The sequence below is a fragment of the Nerophis lumbriciformis genome, linkage group LG08, assembly GCF_033978685.3.
Source record: "Nerophis lumbriciformis linkage group LG08, RoL_Nlum_v2.1, whole genome shotgun sequence".
Taxonomy (NCBI): domain Eukaryota; kingdom Metazoa; phylum Chordata; class Actinopteri; order Syngnathiformes; family Syngnathidae; genus Nerophis; species Nerophis lumbriciformis.
The window spans coordinates 39,828,644-39,839,620 of record NC_084555.2 but is presented as its reverse complement, the minus strand read 5'-3'; positions in this window follow the sequence as shown (position 1 = coordinate 39,839,620).

Genomic DNA, 10,977 nt, shown 5'->3' with positions numbered 1-10,977 from the left:
ACAACAATTAAGTGCCTAACAAGGTGACAAACATTTAGGGCCTGATCTACTACTATCAAAATACCACACGCACAAACAGCGTGTGCAAACTATAAAATTGCGTGAGCAATTAGTAGATGAAACGCGCACGCCTCTATGAGGGGCCGTTAGGGACATTATTCAGAATTACCTCTTACATACACTACTGAAATGCTCTCACACAAACAACTGAAATCTTTTTCTTTTATACACACTACTGAAACACTCTTATAAACACTACTGAAACACTCTTATAAACACTACTGAAATGCTCTTACATACACAACTGAAATGCTCTCACATAAACAACTGAAATCTTTTTCTTTTATACACACTACTGAAACACTCTTATAAACACTACTGAAACACTCTTACATACACTACTGAAACACTCTTATAAACACTACTGAAACACTCTTACATACACTACTGAAACACTCTTATAAACACTACTGAAATGCTCTTACATACACTACTGAAACACTCTTATAAACACTACTGAAACACTCTTATAAACACTACTGAAACACTCTTATAAACACTACTGAAACACTCTTACATACACTACTGAAACACTCTTATAAACACTACTGAAATGCTCTTACATACACTACTGAAACACTCTTATAAACACTACTGAAATGCTCTTACATACACTACTGAAACACTCTTATAAACACTACTGAAATGCTCTTACATATACTACTGAAACACTCTTATAAACACTACTGAAACACTCTTACATACACTACTGAAACACTCTTATAAACACTACTGAAACATTCTTACATACACTACTGAAACACTCTTATAAACACTACTGAAACATTCTTACATACACTACTGAAACACTCTTATAAACACTACTGAAACATTCTTACATACACTACTGAAACACTCTTATAAACACTACTGAAATGTTTTTGTCTCACGCACACACACACACACACACACACCTGGAATTATTTTTCACTAGTATGTATAAACGGATTTCACCTGTGTGTGTGTGTGCTTTTTACACGTCCGTGTGAGAGACAACAATTTCAGTAGTATGTGTGCAAAGATTTCAGTTATGTGTATGAGTGCATCTTACCTGTGTGTATGCAAGCATTTTACCAGTGTGTGTAAGAGCATCTTACCAGTGTGTATGCGAGCATTTTACCAGTGTGTGTAAGAGCATCTTACTAGTGTGTGTGAGCGATGTTGCATTCCGGTTCCGGTCACCAATAATCCCCACCCCTTTTCAGACAAGTTTTTTTTTTTTTTTTTTTTTTTTAAAGCCAAGTTGTTGACAAAATGTCTGCCGACAAGTAGCTTAACCGAGGCGGGAGCTCCACTTCATAATTTGAGGGCTTCAGCGGAGAATATAAGAACACTTTCAATGCAACAAGGGTCGGGCTGGCGCCGTGGGTCGCCCCTGCAGGACGCGGCACCTGAGCGGCCACACAGGTGCAGCCTTTCTCCTCCCGACAGCCAAGCAGCCTGGAGCAAATGTTACCTTGCGAGTTTACACTGCAGCATCATCAAGTGCAACGTTTCAGTTCATGGACATCGAAGCAAGAGGAGGAAAAGGTAATTAGACATTATTTATTTCTAAATGATTGTTGAATCACACGAAATGTAAGGCGACATGGCATTGTAGTGCGCTACAATGGTAACATGTCGAAATGTGAGTCACGTCGTGGTACGTCAGTAGCTAATCAAATACTAATGATAATGGATTACAATTATTTAGCGTTTTTCTATCGACTAGATAAGGGGTCCCCAAACTACGGCCCGCGGGCCGGTTACGGCCCACCAAAGTCCAACATCTGGTCCGCTGGAAAAAAAAGAAGTTGTATTATTATTTTCAATCTGTCTTTTCTAATCCATTTTTTGGTGTCTCCTAGCCGCTCAGGCAAATCATATTGTCTAAAAATGCATTTCCCTGTATGACTTATACTGTCTTGGCTGTTTTCATGTGATCTGATTATTACATTCTTATTTCAGAGTCACCACACAGCTGCATGACCATTTCAACAAGGACGGGATAAACAACCTCTGGATTCATGGAACTTCTCTGCAAACAAATATATTAATTGGAATATTCAATACATTTCAAATAAACATATTATATATCCTTTTTTTTTGCTCAAAAAAGGTTCCTTATGCCTCATTGGCGTTGTTAGGCCTGTTTTAGGGGGGCTCAAGCCCCCCTAAAATATTCTTAAGCCCCCCTAAATAATTTGGGGACAATTTTTTTAAATTTTTTTTTACAAATACATGCCGACATATTCATTATAAAGTGGCCCGAATATGAGTTTAAATAAATAATTATATAACCTGTCATTATTCACTCAGTTTCCCCTCACTTCATAGCGTAAGGTAGAGAGCCCCTTTAGTGCGTCGGTATCCAATCCATTCCACTTGTTCATATAGAAAATGCCCACATCACTCAAAATCCAGTCCACATTTTCTTTGCGACCTTGCTTGCGGCATATATATATATATATATATATATATATATATATATATATATATATATATATATATGTATATATATATATATATATATATATATATATATATATATATATATATATATATATATATGAGAAAAACCCAGACACCATCTTTGTAGTCATTTTTCTCCAGTCCACATTTTCTTTGCGACCTTGCTTGCGGCATATATATATGTATATATATATATACATATTAAGTCTTTCATATATATATATATATATATATATATATATGAGAAAAACCCAGACACCATCTTTGTAGTCATTTTTCTCCTGTGTGGACTTCCGTCTTCCTTTATAATGAGTGAAGCTGCACGAAACCTTGTGTCTGCAATTGTAAATAATAATAATAATAATTGTAAATAGTTTAGTTTTAAGTTTTGTGTTTCTGGTTGAGTCTATATAAAGTAATATACATTAGCCTATTGTTAAAATAATGAAAAAAACATCATTAAATATATTTGTTTTATTGTATTGTATTTTCAGAGGGAGGAAAAACCAAGACATTTAATATAAAATGTAAAATTAATAAATACATAAAAAGAAAAAGAAAAACAATGGTTAAAAGCCATCGTCCCGGGGAGCATTTCATTTCGTCACGTGCATTTTTTTTACCGTCCCCGGGACTACGTTAATCTCAAACCCTGGAAGTTACATTTTATTGTTTGCATTATTTGTTTCAGCATTGCACTTTGAAGATGGTCCCTCAGCTCTTTGACAGCTTTGGCTCTTTTTCAGATCAGCAGACGGACTCTAAGTCTTTCTTATTTACAGTATATATAAACCTTTCTCATTTCTATTCAGACTTCCATATATATTTAATTTCCTTAACGGCTTGCCATTAATTATATATATATATTTATATGTATATATATATATATATATATATATATATATATATATATATATATATATATATATATATAATATTTAAGCCAAATTATCCTGATCCAGATATTACTTTAATTCAAGTAACTAAGTAATATTTCCAGGGCTTGAATTTACAACCATTTTAGTCACATATGTGCCCAAAATGTAATCTGTGCAACTTCAAAATATTTGGGAACAAACAATTATTGCATTGTGAGCTAAAGTGGTGGCATTAGCCCCTATGTTGTGAATTAATAACATAAAGGCTAATGCCACCACTTTCATTGTGTTTCAGTGTATCTTGAAGGATCATGCAAGTAATTGTTTCTTGTTGATGCTGTAAACAAAATATCACTGTGCAAAGCCATGTTTGTTGTTGTACTGAACACAGATTGAAAATAAACCGACTGAAATAATAATAATAACAATGAATTATGTATAAGTCTTTGTTAGCCGTTTGTGAAGTGTTGTGCTCGTGCGCTACGTTCGCTCGCATCCTGTGCATCTCCTGGGGGCTAAGCCCCCCCTGTCCTTAAAAGCTAGTGACGCCCCTGTTATGCCTTATTTATATACTTTTCAATGCTTCTTGTAGTCAGACAATAGATATTGTTTGTCTAAAATTATAGTTTAAGTTAATGTGTTAATATTTACACCTAGCCTAAATACAATAATCATAAGACAAAAAAATTGTGTAGCACAAACATTTGGGACAAGTTTGGGGAGATTTTGACAAAGCGTGTGTGATGGTGGGGGCTGGATGACATTACTCGTCAGAACATAAAATAACGTAAAAACCTCAACGGTAGAAACATAAATGTTTACAGCACAAACATATTGCAGTGTTATTTTGATATTTGCAATAATAAAGTGGGCAACTTCATATATGTCTGTATAACAGGTTCCTTATTTATTTATTTTTTACAAAATGTTAATTTGCAGAATACACTGCACAAGAGAAGAAAACATTTTAACAAACCTTATATATCACATATTGTTCACTGAATACAGTGCAGAATTGAAGTGAAAATGTCTATTCCATAGTTGCCATCATTTTCAAGTGGGTTCACTTGTTGAAAAATGTTCATTGTTGTCTCATTAATGTTTCAACCTATGTCTGGAATTACACACCGACAAGTATTGAAAGCATATGAATAACATACCTGCCAACTACTCCGGTTTTCCCGTAATTAGTACGGTTTTCATCAACCTATTCCGGGTTACGGTTGCAGTGATAAAAAATATGGTTTTTCATTAATTAAAAAAAAATAATTTTTTTTTAAGTTTTATTCACGAAATCGCGTAACAACAATGACAATCGACACTGCTTCCCGTAACTTCCTATCGAGCCATTCCGAATGCCATGCGCGAGGCTATTTATAGCACCGCTGCCAAGCACGAGGAACCAGTTACCATTGTTTCCAAACGAGCGAGCGATCATGGAATCAGCCGGAGAAAAATCGCAAACGAGTCTTAAACCGAAAAGAAAACTGCAGTCATTCCGTGAAGAATATTCAAAAGCCTATCCGGGAATAATTATCCGTTCCAAAAAGGGTGAAAACTACGCAAATTGCACCTTGTGCAGACAAGATTTTTCGATCGGACACGGAGGAATTAGCGATGTAAAAGACCACGTTGGGACAAAAAAACACAAGTCTAATGCCGTTGCTAGCGATACAAGTGGAAAACTTTCAACGTTTTTCGTCGCCCAAACAAATTCTTTGGATGTGATAAATGCCGAAGTTTTATTTATGATGCTATTGAATTACATTTTAATGAAGTAAACTTATCATAAAGTTACCATATCATTTTTGCAGTATGATCAATCTGATAGAATAAATTTGGATTTTAGCCACAAAAAGGTAATGACACCAATGTTATCTATTGGAATTATTTAGTACTGTTATACTGTTAAAAGTGTTCATACTATTTATGCTTTCAAGTCCAAGTTGAAGAAATCTTGTTAAATGTTGACAGCATAACTACCAAAATACAGAAGTATGTCCTTAATATTTTTGCAGTGCTATTTCTGTTGAAAAGTTAAAATGACTACATTAGAGATGTGATGTGCCACTTTTCAAGTGTCTGATGGCTTAAATTAATTTTCATTAATTTTTCATATTTTGAATTCTTTTGAAAGGCTTACAAAAAAACTACATTTGAATTGTAATTCCATGCTATTGACAGGACTATTAATTTTAATGAAGTTAGCTTACTATGTTTACAGTATGATAATTGTGATAGAAATGTTAATTTTAGGCACAGAACATTTTTTTACAATTGAACAAGGCAGTAGATTATACAAGCTTGGACAGAAAGTTAATAATGACACCAATTTTTTTTTTTATGGAATTGTTTAGTACTGTTTTACCATTTGTTTACTGTAAAAAGTGTTTATACTGTTTATACTTTCAATTAACAAATTGAAGTCTTGTGAAAGGTTGACAGGATAACTGGCATTAACTGTCAAAATAATCTCAAACTATTGAAGTTAGTTTACAGAATAAACATGTCAATCAACCCATATGATTTTTGCTGTAATATTTTTGTTTTGAAAAGTCACTGTGACTGATAGAAAAGTGATGGTTTTAGCAACATTTTAACCTGTCTGAATGCTAATAATCATTTTGCGTCGGGGGGCGAAGGAACCCCCCACCAGGACTTTGTCCTGGACCTACCGGGGCCTGCGGCCCCTGGACCCTGGCTACTAGGTTTTTCTGATTTAAAAAGTTGGCAGCTACGGAATAATAAGACATAAGGAACCTTTCTGAGCCAAAAAAGGTTGTTTTCAACACACTGTTGAAAATAATAATCACAATGTTTCTATGTGAAATGTATTGAATATTCCAATTAATATATTTGTGTGCAGAGAAGTTCCATGAATCCAGGGGTTGTTTATTCTGTCCTTGTTGAAATGGTCATGCAGCTGTGTGGTGACTCTGAAATAAGAATGTAACAATCAGATCACATGAAAACAGCCGAGACAATATAAGTCATACAGGAAAATGCATTTTTGACGATATGATTAGCCTGAGCGGCTAGGGGACACCAAAAAATGGATTAGAAAAGACAGATTGAAAATAATAATGCAACTTTTTTTTTTCCAGCGGACCAGATGTTGGACTTTGGTGGACCGTAACCGGCCCGCGGGCCGTAGTTTGGGGACCCCTTATCTAGTCGATAGAAAAACGCTAAATAATTGTAATCCATTATCATTAGTATTTGATTAGCTACTGACGTACCACGACGTGACTCACATTTCGACATGTTACCATAGTAGCGCACTACAATGCCATGTCGCCTTACATTTCGTGTGATTCAACAATCATTTAGAAATAAATAATGTCTAATTACCTTTTCCTCCTCTTGCTTCGATGTCCATGAACTGAAACGTTGCACTTGATGATGCTGCAGTGTAAACTCGCAAGGTAACATTTGCTCCAGGCTGCTTGGCTGTCGGGAGGAGAAAGGCTGCACCTGTGTGGCCGCTCAGGTGCCGCGTCCTGCAGGGGCGACCCACGGCGCCAGCCCGACCCTTGTTGCATTGAAAGTGTTCTTATATTCTCCGCTGAAGCCCTCAAATTATGAAGTGGAGCTCCCGCCTCGGTTAAGCTACTTGTCGGCAGACATTTTGTCAACAACTTGGCTTTAAAAAAAAAAAAAAAAAAAAAAACTTGTCTGAAAAGGGGCGGGGATTATTGGTGACCGGAACCGGAATGCAACATCGCTCACACACACTAGTAAGATGCTCTTACACACACTGGTAAAATGCTTGCATACACACAGGTAAGATGCGCTCATACACATAACTGAAATCTTTGCACACATACTACTGAAATTGTTGTCTCTCACACGGACGTGTAAAAAGCACACACACACACACAGGTGAAATTCGTTTATACATACTAGTGAAAAATAATTCCAGGTGTGTGTGTGTGTACGTGAGACAAAAACATTTCAGTAGTGTTTATAAGAGTGTTTCAGTAGTGTATGTAAGAATGTTTCAGTAGTGTTTATAAGAGTGTTTCAGTAGTGTATGTAAGAATGTTTCAGTAGTGTTTATAAGAGTGTTTCAGTAGTGTATGTAAGAATGTTTCAGTAGTGTTTATAAGAGTGTTTCAGTAGTGTATGTAAGAATGTTTCAGTAGTGTTTATAAGAGTGTTTCAGTAGTGTATGTAAGAATGTTTCAGTAGTGTTTATAAGAGTGTTTCAGTAGTGTTTATAAGAGTGTTTCAGTAGAATATGTAAGAGCATTTCAGTAGTGTTTATAAGAGTGTTTCAGTAGTGTATGTAAGAGCATTTCAGTAGTGTTTATAAGAGTGTTTCAGTAGTGTATGTAGGAGTGTTTCAGTAGTGTTTATAAGAGTGTTTCAGTAGTATTTATAAGAGCATTTCAGTAGTGTATGTAAGAGCATTTCAGTAGTGTTTATAAGAGTGGTTCAGTAGTGTGTATAAAAGAAAAACATTTCAGTTGTTTATGTGAGAGCATTTCAGTAGTGTATGTAAGAGGTAATTCTGAATAATGTCCCTAACGGCCCCTCATACGCCTCACTGTGGGTGTGTTGCGTGTGATCTACTAAGACTGCGAGTACAAGTGCAAAAGTGGGGCGGACCGCCCCCTATTTAAAGGAGGTTTTGCATGTAGCATTATGTGCTCATGGAAACACTCATTTTCCTCCACATTCACGTTGTCAAGCTCCGACCTGTGGAGTTTTGCAATGTTGAACAAGTGGCAAACCTATAGTCTGCACTACCTTTTCTGCAATTTAGAATCACAATCGAGACAACAGAGACTATTTTTAGCACGTTGACGGCACGCTCTATAGGGAGGCAGTGGCACATCCCAACACAGCACCGCATTCATGCGTCTTTAATGACCCAAATGCAAGAAAATGCATATTGCAAGGTGTTTTTTTCTTATAGGAGATATGTCCTAATACCAGATTTTCTTAATGAAAAAACACCAAACATGAATGGAATTTGTTTTAATCAGCATCTTAAGCCATTCAACAGCTACAAAATTATACAATGACATTGTTGAGTGGACGATATGTCTACTATATTTATTTTTGACAGTCCATATAATGTGTTGACAAGTATATGGAGGACGAAACTGCAGCGCCATCACCTCCTGTCTCATAGCCTATTTCCAAGCAACTGCCAGTTTCTAGATGTAATAAAGATATACGCAAAACAGCAGGGATTGTGTGGTGACTGTCTGTGCACCAGGCTCCCCACGTAAAACAAAGTCACACACAGGCATCCTCCATAAAGGGATACACCCCTACCAGGAGGATTGTCATACTCGTTCTAGTGACCGCCAATGATGATGTTAGGATTGATACCTATAAACTCTGCCTGGCAACAAGAGTATTGAAATATGTTTACCTATACAGTTAAACATTACTGTACCTGCTAAGTTCCATTTCAATGTAAAAGTTTTGTACGTCTTTTTATGTATAAAATAGTTTGAAAAAAAAATTGAAGTAAATATTACATTTTGTCTAGCCTAGATGTCTGTTTGGCTTTTATTTTTTTATGTAAAAAGGTGGTCATGTTGTGTTGTCACCCACACTACACCAAACCATTCGTGCAGACCCACACAGGCGCAACATTTGGGGATCTTTTGAAGACAGTTTCTTTTGTGTTGAGGCGTCATGGCGTCTAACGAGCGGCCTCATTACTGTACAAGAGTTGACCGACTGCGCTCAGCATTGTGGAGCCACAAACGACAGCGGCTTAGCCCCTCACTGAGACCACCACATGCCCTCGCTAATAACCACAGCAAATTATACATTTGTTTGACTCTCATTCTTTTTCTGGCATCCAGTTGGACGTTAGCATGTTGGCTGCAATACGGGCTTTAGAAGTGAAAAATAAAGGTTACTGTGCCCGAGGTTGTGTTTTCATCCACACGGGGAAATATCAGCAGCGGAATTAAAATCATTCTACTTGAGGCGGCTGAATTAATTTACATTTGCCTTTCCTAAAATGTGTTCTTGGGAATAAAACACATTCTCCCTCTTGTTTCTGTTTGCATTGACACATTTATGAACCTCATTTGTATTATCCTAAAACCTTCAACAAATTTTACTTTTTTTTTTATTTCAAGGCTCCTTTTAACTTTTTAATAGTGTCATTTATTTCATGGTTTGAACACTGATTGTATGAATGACGGACATTCATACAAATAAAGAGAAAATCTTGAAACAGTAAACATTTTAGTATTTGTGTTAAAGCTAAAAGTAACATCAAATTGCTTACTTATTAATAAGCATGTAAGGTGTTTGTTTGATAGTTAATACAGAGCCTATGTGTGTTTAAATAATTCTTATAGTTTTTTTATTGGTACTTAAAACATTTTTACTACAAGAAAGAATAATATTAATGACACTTGGATATTACTTAAGAGAAGTCAGTGTACAGCTTGAAAAGTAGTATGGATGTACAGATGGTTCGATCCCCGTCTCTGGCCATTTAAGTCACTGCCGTTATGTCCTTGGGCAAGACACTTCACCCTTGCTCCCAGTGCTGCTCACACTGGTGAATGAATGATAGGTGGTGGTCGGAGGGGCCGTAAATAGAAAAGCACTATATAAATCTAATCCATTATTATTTAAACAATAATGGTTGTTTGTGGGGATGTCTGACTGATACTATCAGCCAATGTTGATATAAAAAATGAAATATCGAATCATATCGGTAATGGTTTTTCTGCCTAATGAAATCAGATAAGGTATTGCCTGGATTTCACCCGAATGGATAATGCTCGGTATTTGTGGTCATGCAACTTTTAACGGTGCGACTGGTGAAAGCCAATATCGAGCATCCCAACATCGTTGGGTGTTGGATTATTTTCAGTGAATAGTAAATTTACACTGCTATGTAAGATGTGTACTGACTACTCCAAAGTGGATTTATCCAAGGATATACTGTACTTGTTGTGGAGGGGGGGGCGTGGCCTGCGGGCCTGCAGCAAAGCGGGGGTGCCAAGACAGTGGCTGGTTCAGGACATCAGGAGCACATAAATATCCACCGCCTCCGTGAAACAGTGTCAACAGAGCATACCAGCTTAAAGCAGAAGGAATTACTAGCCCCATTACCACTCCTAGCCCGACTCTTGCAGTCCAGCCTTCTGCTTTTCCAAAGATTGTGCAGCTGTTGAAGAGAATGGAGAACAACTTTATGATGCCGAACAAAAGGGTAACTTCGAGCAGGAAGTGCTTTACGATACCCCTGCTGAAGAGGGGCAGTACGAGTATGGTGAGGACCCTGGGATGACAGCGGTTGCCCTGTATGATTACCAAGCAGCCGGCGAAGACGAGATCTCCTTTGACCCCGATGAGGTCATCACCAACATTGAAATGATCGATAGTGCTTCAACACTGTGTAAGACATCTCAGGTATTCTTGTAGCTTTCATTTGCTCCTTTCCACCCCACCTAACTTGATTATTCTGCTGGATGAGAAAACATGACTCAACACATCAAACGTGACTAGGCCTGAAAGGCCTGTAGAAACTCTGGTAAATGTTTCCACCTTGCAGCCATGAGTTGCATTTTACGACTTAATGGGTCACCTCCCAGAATTA